Source organism: Hyla sarda, chromosome 6 (genome assembly GCF_029499605.1).
Source record: "Hyla sarda isolate aHylSar1 chromosome 6, aHylSar1.hap1, whole genome shotgun sequence".
Taxonomy (NCBI): Eukaryota; Metazoa; Chordata; class Amphibia; order Anura; family Hylidae; genus Hyla; species Hyla sarda.
The window spans coordinates 151,956,472-151,980,614 of NC_079194.1; the positions used below are offsets into that span (position 1 = coordinate 151,956,472).

Genomic DNA, 24,143 nt, shown 5'->3' on the forward strand with positions numbered 1-24,143 from the left:
TACAGTAAATTCGATTCGTCACGAACTTCTCGGCTCGGCAGTTGATGACTTATCCTGTGTAAATTAGTTCAGCCTTCAGGTGCTCCGGTGGGCTGAAAAAGGTGGATACATTCCTAGGAAAGAGTCTCCTAGGTCTGTATCCACCTTTTCCAGCCCACGGGAGCACCTGAAAGCTGAACTCATTTATGCAGGAAAAGTCATCAACTGCCGAGCAGAGAAGTTTGTGACGAGTTGAATTTACTGTAGTTTGCTCATCTCTAAGTATTATATTCAGAGGGTGCAGTGGGTGGTAGTATTATATTCAGGGGTACAGTATGTGGCAGATTTATATTCAGAGGGTACAGTATGTGTTGGTATTATATTGAGAATGTACAGTGTGTGGTAGTATTATATTCAGAGGGTACAGTGTATGGCGGTATTATATGCAGGGGTACAGTATGTGGCAGATTTATATTCAGAGTGTACAGTATGTGATAGTATTATATTCAGGGGTACAGAATGTGGCAGATTTATATTCAGAGGGTACAGTATGTGATAGTATTATATTCAGGGGTACAGTATGTGGCAGATTTATATTCAGAGGGTACAGTATGTGTTGGTATAATATTCAGAATGTACAGTGTGTGGTAGCTTTATATTCAGTGGGTATGGTGTATGGAAGGTTTATAATCAAAGAGTATAGTGTATAGTAGTATTATATTTAGAGGATACAGTGTCTGGCAGGTTTATAATAATTATTGTTTTCATATAGAGGATGAGAATGCGCTGACATAGTGAGGAGACGTCTGGGCGTCACATTCTGCAGACAGAAGTTTTAGCTGGAACAAGTCCTGGCGGTATGTACCATCTGAATTAGATAAGGAAAGACTATATAGAGAAGACGTCACCGGTAGTCACTGATATCATTGTGTATTCTCCTCTCTGTGTCCTGTAGTCACTTGTCCGTTCTACAGTTAGGTCAGTGAAACTACAACTCCCAGCATAACCTCACCACTGCTCAAAGGGGTACTCTACTGGAAAAAAAATGTTTTAATCAGCTGGTGCTACAAAGTTAAACAGATTTGTAAATTACTTCTATTTAAAAATCTTAATCCTTCCAGTACTTATTAGCTGCTGTATAAGCGATTCACAGGAAGTTATTTTCTTTTTTAATTTATTTTCTGTCTGACCACAGTGCTCTGTGCTGACACCTCTGTCCATGTCAAGAACTGTCCATAGTAGGAGCAAATCCCCATAGCAAACCTATCCTGCTCTGGACAGTTCCTGACATGGACAGAGGTGTCAGCAAATAGCACTGTGGTCAGACTGGAAAGAACTACACAACTTCCTGTGGAGCATACACCAGCTTATAAGTACTGTAAGTATTAAGATTTTAAATAGAAGTAATTAAAAAATCTGCTTAACTTTCTGGCACCAGTTGATATAAAAGTAAATGTTTTCCAGTGGAGTGCCCCTTTAAGTAATTCTGGGAGCTGTATATTTCAATGGTGAAAACTTCTTTAACACTTTCCTATTCTGTGGCAACTGGTATATCTGATTATTATACTGGAATTTCTCACAATGCGCTACACCAGTGGTGTCTGTCACAACAGGCTAAAAACTTTCTGGGGGGAGGGGGTAGGTATGGGGGTGACACCATTTTCTACCGCACCGGGTGACACCAACCCTAGCAACGCCACTGTCTTTATTACTCCTAGTGTTGAGCGGCATAGGCCATATTAGAATTCGCGAATATTCGCGAATATATGGACGAATATTCGCCATATTCGCGAATATTCGCATATTCGTAATATTCTCGATTTATTTTCGCATATGTGAATATTCGCGTGTGCGAAAATTAGCATATGCGAAAATTAGCATAAGCGAAAATTAGCATATGCGAAAATTCGCATATGCACATTTTCGCATATGCGGAAATTCGCACACCAGTCTCACACAGTAGTATTAGAGCCTTCTTACTCCACATAAGCTGGAAGCAGAGAGGGATGATCACTGTGATGTGTACTGTGAAAAAAAAAAAAAAAAAAAGAATATTCGTAATTACGAATATATAGCGCTATATTGGCGAATATTCGCGAATTCGCGAATATGCGATTTTCACGAATAAAATTCGAATTGCGAATATTCGCGAGCAACACTAATGACTCCAAGAACAGAGGACTTAATGTGGATTTAAGCTTCTTTTCCCATTATCAAAATTTCCAATAACTTTTGCTAAACTGTCTTCCCTCTCCCTGCTCTAACACCATTACACCCCTGCTTCACCTCCCCTGTCCAAGTCTTATCTTCAGTCTATGGTCCTGTAGTAAAATTGTCCTTTCTTTTCTCCTCTGTCTAGCGTAATCACCGTTCTCACCTCTGCTCTCCAGCCCCCCCACCCCATCCTTATCTGTATCTATCGTCCTATAGCTATACAATTTATGGCCCAACTTAATGTCCATTCTTCACATATGTTGTTTTAACCCCTGCATATTTTGTGAGATAGAACGTGTGTTTTCTCCTTGTGAGCTCAGAAATGCTTATGACTTGATAAAGGGAGGAATCCTGAAAGCTTGTCTCTACATAATCTTAGTCCAATAAAAAAGGTATTACAAGATACTGCAACTACCGATGATTTTACTTTTACAACATATGTGGAGAATGGACATTAAGTTGGGCCATAAATTGTATAGCTATAGGTAGATAGACTACAGATAAGGATGAGGAGGGGGGGGGGGCTGGAGAGCAGAGGTGAGAATAGTGGTTACGCTGGACGGACAATTTTACTATAGAGCCATAGACTGAAGATAAGACTTAGACAGGGGAGGGGGAGCAGGGGTGTAATGGTGTTAGAGAAGGGAGAGGGAAGAGAGTTTAGCAAAGGTTATAGGAAATTTTGATAATGGGATAAGAAGCTTAAATCCACATTAAGTCCTATGTTCTTGGAGTCATAAAGAACTATCATTTTGGCTTCAAATGTCTTTCTTTCCTGGGTGTTCTTGAAGTTTCCTTTCAGGATCTTGATTTTGAGGTCCTGTAGGGAGTGACCTATTTGAGTGAAGTGGTGTCCAACTGGGGTGCAATAGTTCTTTTCTCTATGGTTGTTGATGGACGATCTGTGGAGGTTCATCCTTTTATTGAGTGGCTGACTGGTCTCACCAATGTAACATCCCAGGTCACACTTGGTGCATTGTATCATGTAGACTACATTCTCTGTGGTGCAGGAGTATTGTCCCTTGATGTTGTATGTCTTGTTGTTGTGGGAGGCCTCAGAATTTGTGCAGATGCATTGACAGAGTTTACAGCGCGGTTTAGCACAGGGTTTGGTCCCATTGTCTGTATCTGATGTGTCTGTGGGTAGTTTCCTATTGACCAGCTTTTGTTTTAAGTTGGGGGGTTGTCTGAAGGCCAGACCTTACAATTTCCGCTACTGCATTGTAAGGTAAAAATCCTCAACATGTCTATTTACATTTGAACATTTTCTGAAGCATATGGTTAAAATTTCTAAAATGTCACCCACATGTCTTGTACTGTAATCTGCTGCAGATTTCACCTGTGGGAAACTCAGGTAAACTACGCAGTTTTTATGTCCCTTGTGGCTTTACCCTTATTCTGTGTTAGATATTTAATGGCTTTCACTGTGGTTGGAAAATGGAGCAGAATTATGATTATTGTGGAGAAAACAAATTACGAAATAAAGGCAGTAACTATAGATAACTACAGAATAGCAATCGATAGTTGATAGTTAATAAAATTTGCCAAGATTACAAATCAATCAATTACAAATCAATCCTTTTGAGCACTTGTGGCGGAGTGTGGAGTTAAATGGCACACAAGTTGCTGCCTGGGATACAGTGTTTGTTCCCTGTTTGATCCCAACCTGCTTAACACCCATGTGCTGTCATTGTGCTGGCTCACATGCAGATACAGTTAATGAGCGTCAGAATGTCCAGGAGCTGCAATATGTCCTACAAACACTGTTTCCTTAAAAAGCGTGCCGGACACACTCGCTTTGTGTATGACTGCTTTGGCTACAGTCACTGATGCATTATCCGATGAGTCAAACATTTCACTTGACAGAGGCAGTTCTCGGTGTCAGCTTAATGGTCTGGAACCATAGCAATGAGGCTGTGGAAAATGGAATATTTCACAGGGAAAGTCATAGGATTGGGCCTATTTATTTCAGGGAGGTTCACTGCAAACTGTGAAGGGATCAGCAACATAATTGAAGCTGTATGAGAATGAAAGTTGTAACCAAAACCTGCATCATGCAAAAAAAAAAAAAAAAAAACACAAAAATTCACAAACTCTGTATTTTCTATAACACAAGATAAATGGAATGAAAATATATTATATAAATATCTATATAAAACACATAGGATGGTTCACTTGATGGGCAGTCTATTAATTGTTTCATAAATGACAAACATCAATTCTTTGTAGCTTCGATTCTACTCATTGTTTTGAATTTTTATTAAGTGTATGCAATACATTTGTCTGTGACGATAACACTTAAAGAGTACCTGTTGCCAAATAAAACTTTCAATATAGTGTTCCTTGTCTATTTAGCAGACACTTTCCCATTCACTTGCTTTAAAAATTATCAACATAAATATGTTTAAAATGTAATAGAAAAAATGGCCACTAGGTGGGGGCTCACTATTGGGGGCTTCCGATTCTATGCAGTGCACTTTTCATTGAAAATGACACCTTATATTTATTCTGTAGGTCCATACAATTAAAATGATTCCCAGCTTATATAGGTTTGATTTTGTTTTACTTGTTTTTAAAAATTATAACTTTTTGTACGAAAATTTGAATATTTAAAATTGTCCTCTTCTGACCCGTATAACTTTTTTATTTTTTCCGTATATGAGGGCTCACTTTTTGCGCCATGATCTGAAGTTTTTATCGATACCATTTTTTTTTATAGGACTTTTTGATCACTTTTTATAAATAATTTTTATGGTATACAAAGTGACCAAAAATATGCAATTTTGGACTTTGGAATTATTTTTTACATGTACATCTTTTACTGTGTGGTTTAATTAACATTGTATTTTTATAGTCCGGACGCGGTGATACTACATATGTTTATGTTATTTTTGTTTACATATTTTTTTTTATGGGAAAAGAGGGGTGATTCAAACTTTTATTAAGCAAGGGGTTAACTGACATTTATTAACTTTTTAAAAAACTTTTTCTTACACTATTTTATTCTTCATAGGGGACTATAACATGCAATCCTTGGATTGCATACACTGGTCTATGCTATGCCATAGCATTGATCAGTGTTATCTGTGCTCTATTGCCCCAGCCTGCATGGCTGGCTGAGAGCCTCGAGCCACAGATCAGACGGGGAGTAGGCAGGTGAGCACCCTCCCACCATCCTCTCATCTGAACGGGACATCGCGGTTTTAATGTGATGGTCCCTATCGGCTCCGCTCAGCTGTGGCATCATTTTAGTTTTGTTTTAGACGTCGTGATCAACTTTGATCGCAGCGTCTAATAGGTTAATGCCAGGCATCATTGCGATCAGTGATTTCTGGCATTGGACATGGGTCCCGGCAGCAGATAGCCCCCCGGACCGACCCGTTATGGCCCGTGCTCAGCTCCTTAGCATGTGTCATAGAAGGGTAGCAGGACGAAGGTGTACAGGTGCACCTTCTGTCCCCAACAGGTTAATGGGGTACTCAGGAAGAAAACAAAATGTTTTCAAATCAACTGGTGCCAGAAAGTGATTCTGATTTGCAAATTACTTCTATTAAAAATCTTAATCCTTCCAGTACTTATCAGCTGCTGTATACTACAGAGGAAGTTGTATAGTTCTTTCCTGTCTTACCACAGTGCTCTCTGCTGACACCTCTGTCCATGTCAGGAAATGTCCAGTGTGTAAGTAAATCCCCATAGCAAACCTTTCCTGCGCTGGACAGTTCCTGATACAGACAGAGGTGTCCGCAGAGAGCACTGTGGTCAGACTGGAAAGAACTACACAATTTTCTCTGTAGTATACAGCAGCTGATAATTTATAAATCTATCTAACTTTCTGAAACCAGTTGATTTAAAAAACGGAAAAACAAACAAACAAACAGGGATCGGCAGCTCAGAAGTCTGCTGGTCATTTGGATAGAAAAGGAAAATGTCTTGCAGTTCAAATATTAAGTGGGTAACTCATGTAGTACCTCCAATATATGGCTAAAAGTATGTGGGACCTCCCCTTTTATTAGTGGGGTGAGCCATTTCAGTCACACGAAGAAGTGGAATAGGTCATACAAAGGAGCAATGTCATGGGTCATGAGTTGCCACCTCTCTAAAATATATGTATTGATAGAAATGTTCCATCAGCTGTGTTGTGATTGCAAAGTGGGAATATCTTAAAATCACACAATACTGCAGAACAACTGAAAGGTTTTCCTGGAGGATGCATGCTGCTATAGGACTAGATGGGAACAACTTTATAATACTGCACAGAGTATTGGAATTAAATGTTATACAAGCATATATACAGGGGCGGACTGACCGGCCAGTCCGATCGGACGTTGTCGCTAGGTACAGGGCCCGCCGGTACTCCCGAGGATCCAGGACAATTGCCCCGGATCCCCAGCAGACAGCACTGCCTTCTCCTGTATGTGCGGTACACGCACATACATACGTCCCCTCTGTGTGAGCCATGTCTGTGCCTACACAGAGGAGACGTGACCTCGCTCCCACTGCACTGTGGAGGTAGGGATATGTGAGCCCTGCTGCTGAGGAGATCGCTGCGACATCGCTGCGACATCAAGTGAGCATAATTTTTTTTTCAACCTGGGATTGGGGGAGGGGGGAGGAAAAATTCTGCTTCGGACACCTACTGTGGGGGGACCCGTGGCTTACCCCTACTGTGGGGGGACCCCGCTGCCTACACCTACTGTGAGGGGACCCCGCTGCCTACACCTGCTATGGGGGGGCCGGCTGCCTACACCTACTGTGGTGGGACCCCGCTGCCTACACCTACTGTGGCGGGGACCCCGCTGCCTACACATACTGTGGGGGGACCTCGCTGCCGACACCTACTGTGGGGGGACCCTGCTGCCGACACCTACTGTGGGGGGACCCTGCTGCCGACACCTACTGTGGGGGAACCCCGCTGCCGATACCTACTGTGGGGGGACCCCGCTGCCTACACCTAATGTGAGGGGACCACGCTGCCTACACCTACTGTGGGGGGGCGCTGCCTATACCTACTTTGGGGGGACTCCGCTGCTTACACCTACTGTGGGGGACTCTGCTGCCTACACCTACTGTAGGGGGGACCCCGCTGCCCACATCTACTGTGGAAGGGACCATGTTGCCTACACCTACCGTGGTAGTAATACCAGCAGTCTCTTTAGGTAGTAGTAGTGGTAGTAGTAGTAGCATCCCTCTTTAGGCAGTAGTAGTAGCAGCCCCCTTTAGGCAGTAGTAGCAGCACCCCCCTTTAGGCAGTAGCAGCAGTCCCTTTAGGCAGTAGCACCAGCAGCACTGGGGACCCCACTGCCTACACTTACTGTGGGGGGACCCTGCTGCATACACCTACTGTGGTGGACACCCCGCTGCCTACTGTGGGGGGACCTCGCTGCCTACACCTACTGTGAGGGGGACCCCACTGCCTACACCTACTGAGGAGGGACCTGGCTGCCTACAACTACTGTGAGGGAACTCTGCAGCCTACACCTACTGTGGAGGAACTCTGCGGCCTACACCTACTGTGGGGGAATTCTGTGGCCTACACCTACTGTGGGGGAACTCTGCAGCTTACACTTCTGTGGGGGAATCCTGCTGCCTACACCTACTGTGGGGGAACTCTGCTGCCTACACCCACTGTAGGGGATCTCTGCTGCCTACATCTATTGGGGGGAACTCTGCAGCCTACACCCACTGTGGGGGAACTTTGCTGCCTACACCTACTGTGGGGGAACTCTGCTGCCTACACCCACTGTGGGGGAACTCTGCTGCCTACACCCAGTGTAGGGGATCTCTGCTGCCTATACCTATTGTAGGGGAACTCTGCAGCCTACACCTACTGTGGGGGAACTTTGCTGCTTACACCCACTGTGGGGGAACTCTGCTGCCTACACCCACTGTGGGGGAACTCTGCTGCCTACACCTTATGTGAGAGAACTCTGCTGCCTACACCTAATGTGAGTGGCTATCTACTATGTTTCTGCCTAGCTAATATGGGGAGAAACTACCAAATTAATAGGAGGGCTACCTACTACCTGCATAGAGGGTTTTCATACAGGGGCAGCTATCTGGGGGATTTACCCACAGGGGGCATAACTATCTACCTGTGGAACATTAACTACCTGGGGGCATGATCTACTAGGAGTCACTACCTCCTAGGGACATTACCTACCTAACTACCATCTGCTAACACAAAATACTAAGTAGGGGTTATGCTCTGTAGGTAGGTACCCCTGTACATAGTAGCCCCCTGTATATAGTTGAAGTTCCCTGTATATTCTTGCAGTCCCCCATATATATATATATATATATATATATATATATATAGTAGCAGTCCCCGCATATAGTTATAGCAGCCCCCTTAGGGCAGTAGAAGCAGCAGGTAATAGTAGCAGCAGCCCCTTTTATGTAGTAGTAGCAGCAGGCCCCTTTAGGTAGTAATACCAGCAGCCTCTTTAGGTAGTAGTAGTGGTAGTAGTAGTAGCATCCCTCTTTAGGCAGTAATAGTAGCAGCAGCCCCCTTTAGGCAGTAGAAGTAGCAGTCCCTTTAGGCAGTAGCAGCAGCAGCCCCCTTTAGGTAGTAGTAGTAGTAACAGCTCTGTTTAGATAGTAGTAGTAGCAGACCCTTTTAGGTAGTAGTAACAGCCACTCTTAGGTACCATGTTTCTCCGAAAATAAGACCGGGTCTTATATTAATTTTAGTCACAAAAAACACACTAGGACTTATTTTCAGGGTAGGGCTTATTTATTTACAGTATGTACATTGAACAACATACAATGCCCCCCAACATCCCCCCTTCCCCCGCCGGTTTATCAGCCCAGCGATGCACCCCACATCGGGGGACTAATCGTACCGTATGTCACCCGAGAGCACTGCTTCTCTCTCCCCCCCCCCCCCGCCTATCAGCTGCTGCGCTGTACTTTGTATTCCTGAGCCCGGGCTGCAAATACTAAAAATCAAACTTTAACTTACCTTCGTCCTCCATTCCCCGTTGCTAAGGAACCAGCCTCATGGTCCCTCCACTGTTGTTGCTACTTCCTGGGGATGGGATCGTCACAGAGCCTTCAGCCTATCACCGGCTGCAGCGATGTCCCGCATTTGCCAATGATAGGCTGAGCCCACTGTCATGTAAGAAGCCGGCCGGCGGGACATCGCTGCGGCCGGTGATAGGCTGAAGGCTCTGAGACATCCCAACACCAGGAAGCATAAAGAGCAGCGGAGAACAGTGACGCCGGTTCCTTAGCAACGGGGGAACGGAGGACGAAGGTAAGTTAAAGTTTGCTTTTTAATATTTGCAGCCGGGCATTGCCTAGGTCTTATTTTCAGGTAGGGCTTATATTGCAGCCCACCCTGATAATCCAGCTAGGGCTTATTTTCTGGGTAGCGTGTATTTTCGGGAAAACACAGTAGTAGTAGCAGCCCCTTTAGCTAGTAGTAGCGTCAGCCACCTTTAGGTAGTAGTAATAGCAGCAGCAGGTAGTAGTAGCAGCAGCCCCCTTAAGGTAGTAATAGCTGCAGTCCCCCTTAGGTAGTAGTAGTTGCACACCACTTTAGGTAGCAGTAGTAGAAACTCTTTTCAGGTAGTGATATCAGCCCCCTTAAGGTATACATAGCTGAATCCCCCTTTAGGTAGTAATAGTAGTAACCCTTTTAGGTAGTAAATCAGTCACCTTTAATAACCTCCCCATTAGGAAGTAATGGCAGCCCCCTTTAGTAACACCCTTTAGGTAGGAATTGCAACCCCCTTTAAGTAGTAGTGGCAGATCCCTTTGGGTAGTTGTGGCAGACCCTGTTAGGTAGTAGTGGTAGGCCCCTTTAGGTAGTAATGGCAGACCTCTTTAGGTCATAGTGGTAGACCCCTTTAGGCAGATGTAGTGGAGGTCCCTACTGTTAGAAAAATAAATAAATAAAAAATACTCACCAGGCTCCTGCGTAGCATGTCCTTTCTTCTGCTCTTCTCTCCTCCAGTCAGTGTTCTGGCGCACAATGATCGTGGTTGCCTGCATATTGTGGGAGGCCACAAGAGTGATTGACAGGGTGAGGAGCCAACAACATTTAACTATATGCACGTCTGTAAGACACGCTTATAGTTAAAAGTGTTCTGGACCCGTCACTGCAGAGTGGCGATGCATACACTGTAAGCATCACAACTCCCTTTATATACTTAGGGGGGATGAGTTAGGCGGCTTCAATGCCCCTCAACTACGAGGCGTTAGGTGGCCGGCTAACTCGTCTAATGTCAGATCTGCCTCTGGAAGCTGTTTCACTTATTCTTCCTAAAGTATTTTACTTTTATTCTAAAGCATACCTGTGAATGTAAAAAAAAAATTCAAACCTGCATTGTATTGTTAGAATTACCCTTCAGGATGCAGACAAGGCGATATCCATGCTCTCATTGCCAATCAAAGCACAGAACCTACTAATTGCTGCTTCGCCATGACATAGTGCTAGTGACATAGTGCACTGGACTCTACAGGCTGGCACTGTGCTGGGGGATAATTTACAATACACTACTATAAGATGGTATGTATAGAGAGAACAGATTATTAATACAAAATTTGCAACAGCAACAGTATAGCAAGGAAGGGTTACACTAAGGACTTGATTGTTGAGATGAGAGGATGGATTTACCTTTCAGGGACAGTGTGGATCCTCTGGAGAGCAGATACAGGCTTACAGATTGCATGTACAGAGCCCAGGTTCTCTCTCTCTCTCTCTGTTCTGCACATGGCTAAACTCCCCCACTTCCTGTGCTCCATACTGGTCTCTCTGTTACTAGAGATGGACTGGGACTAACAACAAGCAGTAAACAACAGATTCCAAGGAAGTGGGACTGCTAATGGCCAAGACTTTAAGGCTTTTTTCTGGGGTTAAGATTTTTTTTTTTTTTTTTAAATGAAATGATTAACAAATATGTTACAGATCACATTGGCTACCACATGGAGAGAACTTGGGATGTATACTGCATAAATCAAAACTTATTAAAGGGGTTATCAATCAAGAGAGATTTTTTCTTAGAAGTATGCCCATTATGTAGTACATAAAATAATAAACATCTACTCACCTCCTGCTTTCCTGTGGTGCCTCCATTATCCTGCTCTGGTCCCAGGTGTGGTGTTCTTCCTGCTTCTGGGCCCAAAAATGCAGCTAATCGCTGGCTGCAGTAGGTCCCATCTCAGCCAGTGAGTGGCAGTGTAGCACCAGGAAGATGACCGAGTCCTGGGACCAATCTGTTATATTGCTGCTCAGCTAATCATTGGCCGAGGTGGTACACCACAGCGGCCTATGATTATCTTAGCTACAGCATGACATGTCGGGCTTTAGAAGCAGGAAAAGGATGGCACTGAGGACCGGAACAACACACCAGAGGCACTGCAGCAGCGCTGGAAGTGAGTATAGGTATATACACTCACACAGTATATTACAAAATGGGCATGCTAAAAAAAATCCTGACTGATAGCAACTTTAAGGGAACAAAATCTTGTGTTTTGTGCAACATGGATATTGGCACAGAGGGTGAGGAACCATCGACTCCTATGTCTAATGTATGCAAGACTACAGCCAAGGACAAAAAAGATAAAGTAAAGTCTGAAAGGAAGCAGCTGTTGCTGGGTGATTCAATCATAAGCTGTTTGGAGCTTAAGGAAAATGGTTTTGTGAGATGTCTCCTGGGTGCTACTGCTAGAAGAGATAGAAGACATATTCTTAATATTGTTTAGCAAGCAAATCAGGAAGGGTACATGGATGTTCTTGTCTTTCTAGGGACAAAGGACCTGGCTTACAATGAAGTTTCATAGGTGAAGGAATCTTTTATCACATTTGGTAATGATGTACAGGATTTTGCATCCACTGTTTCATTTTCTGAAGTTCTGCCTGTGCATAACGTTCAGAATGATAGGCAGAGGCGCATTAAGGAGTTCAATTTATGGCTTAGTAAATGGTGTCAAGAGCAAGTATTTGGCTTTGTGTCTCATGATAGCTCTACTTGGAATAGAAAGGAACTGTACAAAAAAGAGGGTTTGCATCTTTCTCTCAAAGGAACGAATGTACTCAGTGAGTAATTCCAATAATTTGTTAAGGAGTATTTAAACTAGGAAGGGGAGGGCAGAAGAGTGAAAATCCATGAGCCAATTGCCCCCCAAAACAATGCTAGAACATGCCAGCAGCACAGAAGTTAAGAAATTACAAGCTCAGAGTCCTGTCTACAAATGCTCGCAGTTTAGGTAATAAAATCAATGAACTTGGGTCAATAATGGCATCTGAGAATGTAGATTTAGTGTCTGTTACTGAGACATGGTTTAATGAAATTAATGACTGGGACATATCCATACCAGGGTACCCTTTATACAGAAGAGACAGAGAAGGCAAGAAAGGAGGAGGAGTGTCCCTATATATGAAAGATAGCATAAAATCTAACCTAATGCAAGTTAGTGAGGCCAACAAAGAGCAAGTTTGGGTTACGTTGCAGTTTGGTAATCATGCAGTGACTCGTGTAGGTGAGATATATAGACCACCTGGCCAACTTAAAGAATTAGATGATCTACTAGTTGAAGAAATAGCTAAAATGACAATGAAATGAGAAGTTATCAATATGGGAGACTTTAACCTTCCGGATATAAACTGGAAAACCAAAATAGCTAGTTCTGCCAGGAGTACAGATATTCTAAATTCCCTACTGGAATTATCTCTACAACAAGTGGTTGAGGAGCCAACCCGGAGGGAGGATTTGGTTTTGGATTTGGTATTCACAAATGGAGATTTGGTATATGATGTTATTGTAGGCGAAAGCTTGGGGTCTAGTGATCACCAGTCAGTGTGGTTTAATTTAAGAACAGAGAAGGAGTCACACCCACACAAAAACTAAAGTTTGAGATTTTAGATAAACAGACTTTTCAAAAATGAGATTAGTCATAAATGAGTCCCTATCAGACTGGAACAGATTACATGGAGTCCAGGAGACATGGGACTACTTAAAAGACGCATTATTGAAGGCAACAGGAAATTGCATTAGACTTGTCAGTAAAAGCAGAAAAAGGAAGAGACCATTATGGTACTCAGCAGAAGTGGCCAAAATCATAAAAAACAAAAAGCTAGCATTTAGTAATTATAAAACAACCCAGAGCAATGAAGATAGGGAAATCTACAAGACTAGGCAGAAAGAGGCCAAGCAAGTAATAAGAATGTCAGGACCGACTAGGGGAACAGGGATAGTGAGCCCTAAACTGACCCTAAAACCACTCTTCCTGCCTACTTGCCCATCCATCCTAAATGATGGATCGACAACTGGACGCCGGTCCCTTCCTGCGCTAAAGTGCAGTGGCGTAAAAACACATAATATACATAGTAGGTCACAGGCCAGAACAGAAAACTACTAGACAACCAAGTATACCAAACAGGATACAAATACTAACAGGGCAGAATATAAACAGGCAAACTGATAAGGAAACAGGAAACTGTTCACACTGGGACACAGAAAAATCAAACTGGACACCCCACCTCACAAAAGGAGTAGCCATAAGTAATAAAGCCAAATAGACTTCTGGCCGGCGGACACACTCCACCATGTGGACAAGATGCTGACCCAGTAGGAAACAGAAATATAATACATGAAACACTAGACTGGAACCTGAATATAACATACAGAGCACAGGTAACAAGCAAGACTCAGACATAAGTGTGAACAGATACATAACAGAAAGTATATACAAAACCTAAAACCGACAAATTTAGATCCAGACTATTTAACCATGGCTAACCATGGATAAATACAAGGTAAATGCTCAAGCAGACTTAAAAGTGTACAATACAATTGCACAATAACCAGCACCTGAATGCAGGAGAACTCTGGTTAAATAACTGCACCCGAGTTTTCATTCGTTCAGAGCATTAACTATTTCCTATCCAGGTAGAATATCAAACTGCTCTGAACAAACTGGTGTGTGAATACACACCTAAAAAGAATAATACAAAAACAAAGAAACGGACATTACAAAGAACTTCTAAAGGGCAGGCAGAAGAAAAACTAGCTCAGTCTGTGAAAAAAGGGGATAAGACATTCTTCAGATATATAAATGAAAAAAGGAAATTAAAACAAGGAATAACTAAATTAAGAACAAAGGAAGGAAGGTATGTAGACGAGAATAAAAGGCTAGCCGACTGCCTTCATGAATACTTCTGTTTAGTTTTTACAGAAGAAAAAGCCTCAATTAGGGAGGAAAACTAATAAATCATTTGGTGCTTGTGTCTTTACAGAGGAAGAGGTTCTACGTTTGCTGTTTAAAGTGAAGACAAATAAGTCACAAGGGCCTGATGGGATACATCCAAAATTATTAAAAGAGCTTAGTGGTTAGCTAGCAAAACCGATAATAGATTTATTAAATTAATCACTGGTAACAGGAGGCGTCCCGGAAATTAGCAAATGTCATGCCCATTCACAAGAAAGGTAGTAGGGAGAAATCAAGCAACTATAGGCCAGTAAGTCTGACATCAATATTGGTGAAATTAATGGAAACCCTACTAAAGGATAGGATTGTGGAACATCTAAAATCCCATGGATTTCAAGATGAAAAACAACATGGGTTTACTTCAGGGAGATCATGTCAAACAAATATTATTGATTTTTTTGACTGCATGGCTGAAATAGTAGATGACGGAGGGGCAGTAGACATTGCATATCTAGATTTTAGTAAGGTTTTTGACACTGTCCCAAACAGAAGACTTATCAATAAACTACAGTCATTGAGCTTGGACTCTCATATTGTTGAGGGGATTAGGCAGTGGCTGAGTGACAGACAACAGAGGGTTGTAGTCAATTGAATGTATTCAGAGCAAGGTCTTGTTACCAGTGGGGTACCTCAGGGATCTGAACTGGAACCAATTTTGTTTAATATCTTCATTAGTGATATTGCAAAAGGTCTTGATGGTAAGGTATGTCTTTTTGCTGATGACTCAAAGATATGTAACAGGGTTGATGTTCATGGAGGGATAAGCAAATGGAAAATGATATAGGAAAACTAGAAGAATGGTCAGAACTCTGTCAATGGAAAATAATGTGGATATGGGCAAGATAATACACCTGGGGCGTAAAAACCCTCGGGCAGAATATAAAATATTTGACACAGTCCTCACCTCAGTATCTGAGGAAAGAGATTTAGGAGAAAGTAGTGGATGCATGGAATAGCCTTCCTGCAGAAGTGGTCACTGCAAATACAGTGAAGAAGTTTAAACATGCATGGGATAGGCATAAGGCCATTCATATAGGATAGGGCCAGGGACTATTGATAGGATTCAGATTATTGAGCAGACTAGATGGGCCAAATGGTTCTTATCTGCCGACACATTCTATGTTTCTATGTTTCATTTGAAGATCTTTGAACTATCCAATAAATGATGAAATGTGTGACAGGTAAGATAAAAGACTGAGCACTAATTGGCTATTTTATTTTATTTTTTTTAAATCTTACTGTATAACCTTCCCCCTGAAAATAATCTTTAGTAAGATCCTTTCAGGTATTTACTGTGACAAATAAAGCATTGAAAATAAGAAGCTGCATGGCAGTGCATACTAGGGCAATGATGAGAGTTATTCTAGGTGTAGGAGTCCCTGGTGTTTGTGTCACATAGCAGAGTACTGCTACCCCAACCCCACATTCCTCTGTGACCCACAGCTCATTTTTTGTCAGTTCAGCTGCAAGGTACAGGAATGAGGTTTCTGATGCTAGGATTCTGAGAAACAACTGGTAAATTTACTTAAAGTTAATGTTTTAAAAAAAAAGGTTTAAAAGTACATGAAAGCACAAATTGTTACTAACCTCCCCCTCCCATCCTGCACTCATCTCCCGTTCAGCCTCCAGACGGCATCCTGGTCTTAATTTGGGATTGGGTGTCAAGTGATGACCAGAGCCAATCAGTGGCCTCGGCAGTCATGGTCCATACAGAGTGGGATCGCTGAAGCCACTGATTGGCTTGCCCACTCCAGAAACTGGAATTTGAATTCTGCTATGTGAAATCAACAGGACTCTGCTGCTGCCGAATCTCTGCGTGGAAATCCAATGCGGATTCTGGCGTATGAACATAACCTTATTGTGCATCCAAGGAAGTCTCCCTGGCTTGGCAGACAGGCTGATTGAACTGTAGGTCTGAAATAGATTAGTGAGAACCTTGTACAGCGTCTACTTTCTTACAAATACTATCCTACTTGGTGGCTAAGACATTGTAGAACATAGCTTTGCAGCGTAAGCTAGAACTTTTATTCTGAACAGCAACTGAGGGTACATGTGGCTTAAAAGGATGTGGGCCTAGAAATGACTGGAGCTATCTGAAGAACATGTTACTCTTGTAATTGGCAGGCTCTAACTACTTTAGAACTCATTTAGGTCCACACTTTTCCTCAGCAGAGGAAGGTGGGTCCAGATATTTTCTCCTGCAATCAATGGCTAGGAAATGACATGTGACCAAATGATCATTCAGCTATACAGTGAAATATGGGATATGTAAGAAATTTTAACCCTTTGCACTCTATAAAACCTCTGTGTATGCTTTCGATTTAAGTGTAATGCAGAAACACAGTTACTTAGGTCTTTAGTACCTGAAACACATATACATATACATTCAGCAAAGGCAACGTCTTAGCCAGCTGACAACTCTAATGGATAGCAGCTGGAACTGCTGTACTGGGACACCCCAGCTGGACATTGAACAGCAAGACAAAAATCATCTAATATATCAGGGCTTAGGACTTATGATTTAAACCACTGAATACTGGACTAGAGCAGAAAAACAGGAAAAGAGGGAACCTAGCACACAGTGGGTAAATGGAGTTGGATGACTTAAAGGGGCTATCCACCATAAGGTGAATTTAGTACATAACTGACAGACAGTAATGGACATGCTTAGGAAGCATCTGCGCTTGTCTTGGGGCTAAATGACTATGTTGTAAGATTACCATAACACTGTGGCTAGCTTTTTGTGAACTGGTATTTCGTGTTTGAGTTTTCTTTTTTGCCTACAAATCCCATAATTCCATATTCCTCCCTCCCACACATCAGCCACCCCACCCATTGAAACAAATTAGCTGCATCCATTCAAAAGACCTGTGGTTTTCAATCAGGGTACCTACAGCTGTTGTATTAGTTGCAGATTGATCTCTCTCCCACCAAGCGATCACTCCACTCATTGAAGCAGACAGGCTCCCTGTCATCAGCTGACTAGTAAGTCAGGTCTCGGCCGCATTACAACGTGGGAAAAATCTGAGACAACAGTCATTTTGTATGCTGTTATAAAAAATAAATATTGGGGTGAAAATCACATAAGAATTGTGAGAAAACCATCACACACAGGTATTATGAACTACTCTAACTTTACAGCCCCTGTAGCAAAATAATTCCTGGAATACCCCTTTAATGCACCCCCAACACTAAAGGAGGTATGGGATGCATTTTTTTGGTAGCTTGAAGTCTCCACAGTGGGTTGTTTTAACTATTTGCTTTGGAGTGTTCTTCGCCTTGTCTGTATTATTTTTCCAGCAGAATAAAAGCATCCTGTGGTTTAGTCAAATACTTTTCATCTTTGCTCTTTAACCCCTTCAGGACGGAGCCCATTTTGGCCTTAAGGACCGGAGCGTTTTTTGCACATCTGACCACTGTCACTTTAAACATTAATAACTCTGGAATGCTTTTAGTTATCATTCTGATTTCGAGATTGTTTTTTCGTGACATATTCTACTTTAACATAGTGGTAAATTTTTGTCGATACTTGCATCCTTTCTTGGTGAAAAGTCCGTAAATTTGATGAAAAATTTGAAAATTTAGCATTTTTCTAACTTTGAAGCTCTCTGCTTGTAAGGAAAATGGATATTACGAATACATTTTTTTTTGGTTCACATATACAATATGTCTACTTTATGTTTGCATCATAAAATTGACGTGTTTTTACTTTTGGAAGACACCATAGGGCTTCAACGGTCAGCAGCAATTTTCCGATTTTTCACAAAATTTTCAAACTCAGTATTTTTCAGGGACCAGTTCAGGTTTAAAGTGGATTTGAAGGGTCTTCATATTAGAAATACCCCATAAATGACCCCATTATAAAAACTACACCCCCCCAAAGTATTCAAAATGACATTCAGTCAGCGTTTTAACCCTTTAGGTGTTTCACACGAATAGCAGCAAAGTGAAGGAGAAAATTCACAATCTTCATTTTTTACACTCACATGTTCTTGTAGACCCAATTTTTGAATTTTTACAAGGGGTAAAAGGACAAATTTTTTACTTGTATTTGTAGCCCAATTTCTCTCGAGTAAGCACATACCTCATATGTCTATGTAAAGTGTTCGGCGGGCGCAGTAGAGGGCTCAGAAGGGAAGGAGCGACAAGGGGATTTTGGAGAGTATGTTTTTCTGAAATGGTTTTTGGGGGGCATGTTACCTTTAGGAAGCCCTTATCGATCCAGAACAGCAAAAAAAAAACCACATGGCATACCATTTTAGAAACTAGACCCCTCGGGAAATGTAACATGGGATAAAGTGAACCTTAATACCCCACAGGTGTTTCACGACTTTTGCAAATGTAAAAAAAAAAAAAAAATTTTACCTAAAATGCTTGTTTTCCCCAAAAAAATTTATTTTTAAAAAGGGTAATAGCAGAAAATACCCCTAAAAATTTGAAGCCCAATTTCTCCCGATTCAGAAAACACCCCATATGGGGGTGAAAAGTGCTCTGCTGGCGCACTACAGGTCTCAGAAGAGAAGGAGTCACATTTGGCTTTTTGAACGCAAATTTTTCTCTGGGGGCATGCCGCATTTAGGAAGCCCCTATGGTGCCAGGATAGCAAAAAAAAAAACACATGGCATACCATTTTGGAAACTAGACCCCTCGGGGAACGTAACAAGGGGTTAAGTGAACCTTTATACCCCACAGGTGTTTCACGACTTTTGCATATGTAAAAAAAAAAAATTTTTTTTTACCTAAAATGCTTGTTTTCCCAAAAATTTTACATTTTTAAAAAGGGTAAAAGCAGAAAATACCCCCCAAAATTTGTAACACAATTTCTCCCGAGTACGGCGATACCCCATATGTGACCCTAAACTGTTGCCTTGAAATACGACAGGGCTCCAAAGTGAGAGCGCCATGCGCATTTGAGGCCTAAATTAGGGATTGCATAGGGGTGGACATAGGGGTATTCTACGCCAGTGATTCCCAAACAGGGTGCCTCCAGCTGTTGCAAAACTCCCAGCATGCCTGGACAGTCAACGGCTGTCCGACAATACTGGGAGTTGTTTTGCAACAGCTGGAGGCTCCGTTCTGGAAACAGTGGCGTACCAGACGTTTTTCATTTTTATTGGGGAGGGGAGGGGGGCTGTGTAGGGGTATGTGTATATGTAGTGTTTTTTACTTTTTATTTTATTTTTTGTGGTAGTGTAGTGTAGTGTTTTTAGGGTACAGTCGCACGGGCGGGGGTTCACAGTAGTTTCTCGCTGGCAATTTGAGCTGCAGCAGAAAGTTTGCGGCAGCTCAAATTTGCAGCCAGATACTTACTGTAATCCTCCGCCCATGTGAGTGTACCCTGTACGTTCACATTGGGGGGGGGGGACATCCAGCTGTTGCATAACTACAACTCCCAGCATGCCCGTTGGCTGTCGGTGACTGCTGAGAGTTGCAGTTTTGCAACAACTGTAGGCACACTGGTTATGTATCACTGAGTTTGTGACCTAACTCAGTGTTTCACAACCAGTGTGCCTCCAGCTGTTGCAAAACTACAACTCCCAGCATGTACGGTGCATGGTGTACGGTGACTGCTGAGAGTTGTAGTTTGCAACAGCTGGAGGCACACCGGTCGTGAAACACTGAGTTAGGTAAAAAAAAACTCTGAGTTTCACAACCAGTGTGCCTTCAGCTGTTGCAAAACTACAACTCTCAGCAGTCACCGACAGCCAACGGGCATGCTGGGAGTTGTAGTTATGCAACCAGCAGATGCACCACTACAACTCCCAGCATGCACTTTAGCTGTTTGTGCAAGCTGGGAGTTGTAGTTATACAACAGCTGAAGGTACACTTTTCCATAGAAAGAATGTGCCTCCAGCTGTTGCAAAACCATAAGTCCCAGCATGCCTATAAGGGAATGCTGGGAGTTGTGGTGGTCTGCCTCCTGCTGTTGCATAACTACAGCTCCCAGCATGCCCTTTTTGCATGCTGGGAGCTGTTGCTAAGCAACAGCAGGAGGCTGTCACTCACCTCCAACGATCCAGACGCTGCAGGTCAGTCCCTCGTCGTCTCCGCCGCCGCAGCTGCTCCTGGGGCCCCGATCCCAACAGGGGCGCCGGGGATCGGGGTCCCCAGCACCCGGGGTGCACGTCCCGCACCCGCTCACGTCCTCCAGAAGAGGGGCGGAGCGGGTGCGGGAGTGACACCCGCAGCAGGCGCCCTGATTGGTCGGCCGGTAATCCGGCCGACGAATCAGGGCGATCGTGAGGTGGCACCAGTGCCACCTCACCCCTGCAGGCTCTGGCTGTTCGGGGCCGTCAGAGACGGCCCCGAACAGCCAGTAATTCCGGGTCACTGGAGACCCGATTGACCCGGAATTGCCGCAGATCGCTGGACTGAATTGTCCAGCGATCTGCGGCGATCGCCGACATGGGGGGGCATAATGACCCCCCTGGGCGATATGCCGGGATGCCTGCTGAACGATTTCAGCAGGCATCCGGCTCCAGTCCCCAACCGGCTAGCGGTGGGGGCCGGAATTCCCACGGGCGTATGGATACGCCCTCGGTCCTTAAGGACTCGGGATTCAGGGCGTATCCATACGCCCTATGTCCTGAAGAGGTTAAGGGTTAGGGGCTTACAATTTCCTGCTATGATTTTGCTGTCTGATTTTGCAACACTAAACTGTAAACAATCAACTTAGTTAAAAGACAATTATCTAATGGAATCTTAGCAGCAACATGTTTTCTCTCTCACTGAGTTATGACTATTAAGGGTCTATTCACACGTACAGCATTCGGGGCTGATTTGATGCGCAGGATTTCAAGCTGTGTTCAGTCATTCAGTTTTCATTGAACTCTGCAGCAGAAAATCCTGCGCATCAAACCTGCGTAGAATACTGTACGTGTGATTAGACCATAAAGGATAGTGATGTGAGCTCATCAGCAGAGGTCTGCTTTTAAGCCATTGACTGATAGTGTTGCTCGCGAATATTCACAATGCAAATTTTATTTGCGAATATTGCATATTCGCGCATTTGCGAATATTCGCGAATATAGCACTATATATTCGTAATTACGAATATTCTTTTTTTTTTTTCTTTTCACAGTACACATCACAGTGATCACCCCTCTCTGCTTCCAGCTTGTGTGGTGTAAAGAAGGCTCTAATACTACTGTGTGAGAAATTTGCATATGCTAATTTTCACATATGCTCATTTTCGCTTATGCTAATTTTTGTATATGCTCATTTTCGCATACGTTAATTTTCGCATACGCGAATTTTCGCATATGCCAAAATAAAATGAGAATATTACGAATATGCGAATTTAGCGAATATATGACGAATATTCGTCCATATATTCGCGAATATTCGCGAATTCGAATATGGCCTATGCCGCTCAACACTATTGACTGACTGAAGTTTGTGGGATCCCTATAAATGGGATTTTTTTTCTCTGTTTGGGACACAGATAAAAAATAATTCAATCATCCTGAAGATTTCTGATAACTAAAGAGTTTTTCTTCATCAACTTGACTAAAACTGGGTAAACATGTAGTATTTCGGTTAGTGTTTCATCCTCATATTGGTCAGCCAATTTAGCCAAATCCAGGAAAGGGTCAAAAGAAAAAGAGATGCAACTCTTTCCATTATAGTTTTTCCATTTGTTGAGTCCACTCCTGGGTTTGGTTAAAAGCACTATTCAAAATGACCTCCCAAATGAGGATTAAAACTGAAACTAGCCGTAGTCTCCCTCCCCAAAAATCTGAGGGATGCTCAGTGGCACCAAGCAAAATTGTCTGTAATGATGCTTCCAATACCTACTTGACAGCAACAATTAGATCATGGTTCTTTATCAGGTGCTGCCCATAAAAATGTTTTAGCTTACTTTGGTTTTACTTTTGTAAAACTTTGTTTTACTGCAGTTTGGTCAAGGATATTTTCTTGATCTAGGCAGTACAAGCAGGCTAAAACCTCCCTGTATTGTAATGTAAGGCTTACAAAGGTGCTTGTGGCTTGTTAGGCATGGAGGTGGGTGTTTTGAGGCGTAGGTGTACCTGGAGGTCTGAATTGTGCAGGGGAGGGTCAAGTTGGAGGGTCTAGAGTTATAGTACGTAGAAGACCGATGTTGGATAATGACCCGTAGTCCATTTGTTTAATTTGAATTTGGAAGCCAGTTGTGCTTTATTAAGTTGCAGTTTGTGCTCTTGGTGAAGAAGCAGTAACTTTATAGTGGTAAGGTGGCAGAAGTGTCTAAAACAACATTTAAGTAATGCCAACTAGTGTCTTGTAACCAACAAGAATTATACCGACTTTAATAACTGAAAAGATTACTGTCGTTTTTGAAAAAATTAAATTGTAAAGAATTTTCCTATGTTTTTTCTTTTAAGGGGGACACTTGAATTGTGACCTTATAAAGCATCTCATGTGGTTTATATTATACTTTATAACGTTTCATGTGTACCTTGGTATATTTCATATATGCATAAGTATATGTAAGCATTACAGCTGTTTATAGTGGTATTAGTTTGAGTCAATAAAACACTCCAGAAAAGATGTTTAAGATGCCTGTATATTGTCTTAATACAACTCAAGTTGATTGGTCTTTTGAAACACAGCATCATAACTGCCAGAAAAAAATACTACCTAGCAAGCTAACAGTACATTAACTTAATGGTAACCTCTTAGTCTGTGCACTTTAATTCCACTGTGAAAAGAGCAAAGTTAGAGGAGAATGTGCTAGACAATTTTATTACATGCAGAGTAATTGGAATAACCTTAGTGAAGAGGTCACAGTTCATATTTCAGTGTCCACTTTTATTGGTTTGTAATTCATGTCTTAGAGACCCCCTTCTGTGGGCTCATAGTGACTTTATGAACTGACATTTCAGCTTGAGGTCAAGAGGACTTATTATTTAAACTCTTATGTCTACATCTGTCTAACTTCATTAAATTAGAATCTCCTGGACCTGAGATCATTTATACTCTGTACTATGAAGACTCAACTTAAGTGTACCTTCAGTGGAAAAACAAAAGACTTTGAGGGACATTATTTAAAGGGGTACTCCGGTGGAAAACGTTTTTTATTTTTTATAAATCAACTGGTGCCAGAAAGTTAAACAGATTTGTAAATGACTTCTATTAAAAAATCTTAATCCTTACAGTACGTGTTAGCTGCTGAACACTACAGAGGAAATTCTTTTCTTTTTGGAGCACAGAGCTCTCTGCTGACATCACGAGAACAGTGCTCTCTGCTGACATCTCTGGACAGAGATGTCAGCAGAGAGCACTGTGCTCGTGATTCAGCAGAGAGCTCTGTGTTCCAAAAAGAAAATAATTTCCTCTGTAGAATTCAGCAACTAATAAGTACTGGAAGAATTAAGGATTTTTTAATAGAAGTTGATTAAAAAAAAAAAAATTCCACCGGAGTACCCCTTTAAATCTTTTCATAGTGCGGATCAACAAAAGGTTGCAAATTTTTGTACTACTTAAAATGTAATCAATTGTTTGTGTTGGACCTGCTTTTCTTTGTTCTGGAGAATAATATCTTTGTCTTTAATAGGAGGCTCTACCACATGCTGAGAGGCACAGTCATACTGTTAATTTGTTCTTGGGTTGGTGGGATAGATCACTAACGACATGAAGGTCTATACGGACAAGATCCTGATGTAGGCACACTATTTAGATGATAACATAAATGTACCTGTCCTTGCTTCCACGGTGCATCCACTCCCTACAGGAAGTTACCAGGAGCATTCCAGGGT

At 42.4% G+C, this 24,143-nt stretch overlaps 1 protein-coding gene across 8 annotated transcripts in view; it reads left to right on the forward strand.

Annotated features, from left to right (window-relative positions):
• Positions 1-24,143, forward strand: part of ZNF469 (zinc finger protein 469) — a 607,005-nt gene that overhangs the window by 168,792 nt on the left and 414,070 nt on the right. Inside the window, exon 1 of one of the 8 annotated variants that reach the window (XM_056525559.1) lies at positions 9,353-9,448. The exons of the other annotated variants lie outside the window; for them this stretch is intronic. The gene's annotated coding sequence lies outside the window, so the exon portion shown is untranslated. Of the gene's footprint in view, positions 1-9,352; positions 9,449-24,143 lie in introns of those variants that run through there. 8 annotated transcript variants of the gene reach the window in all.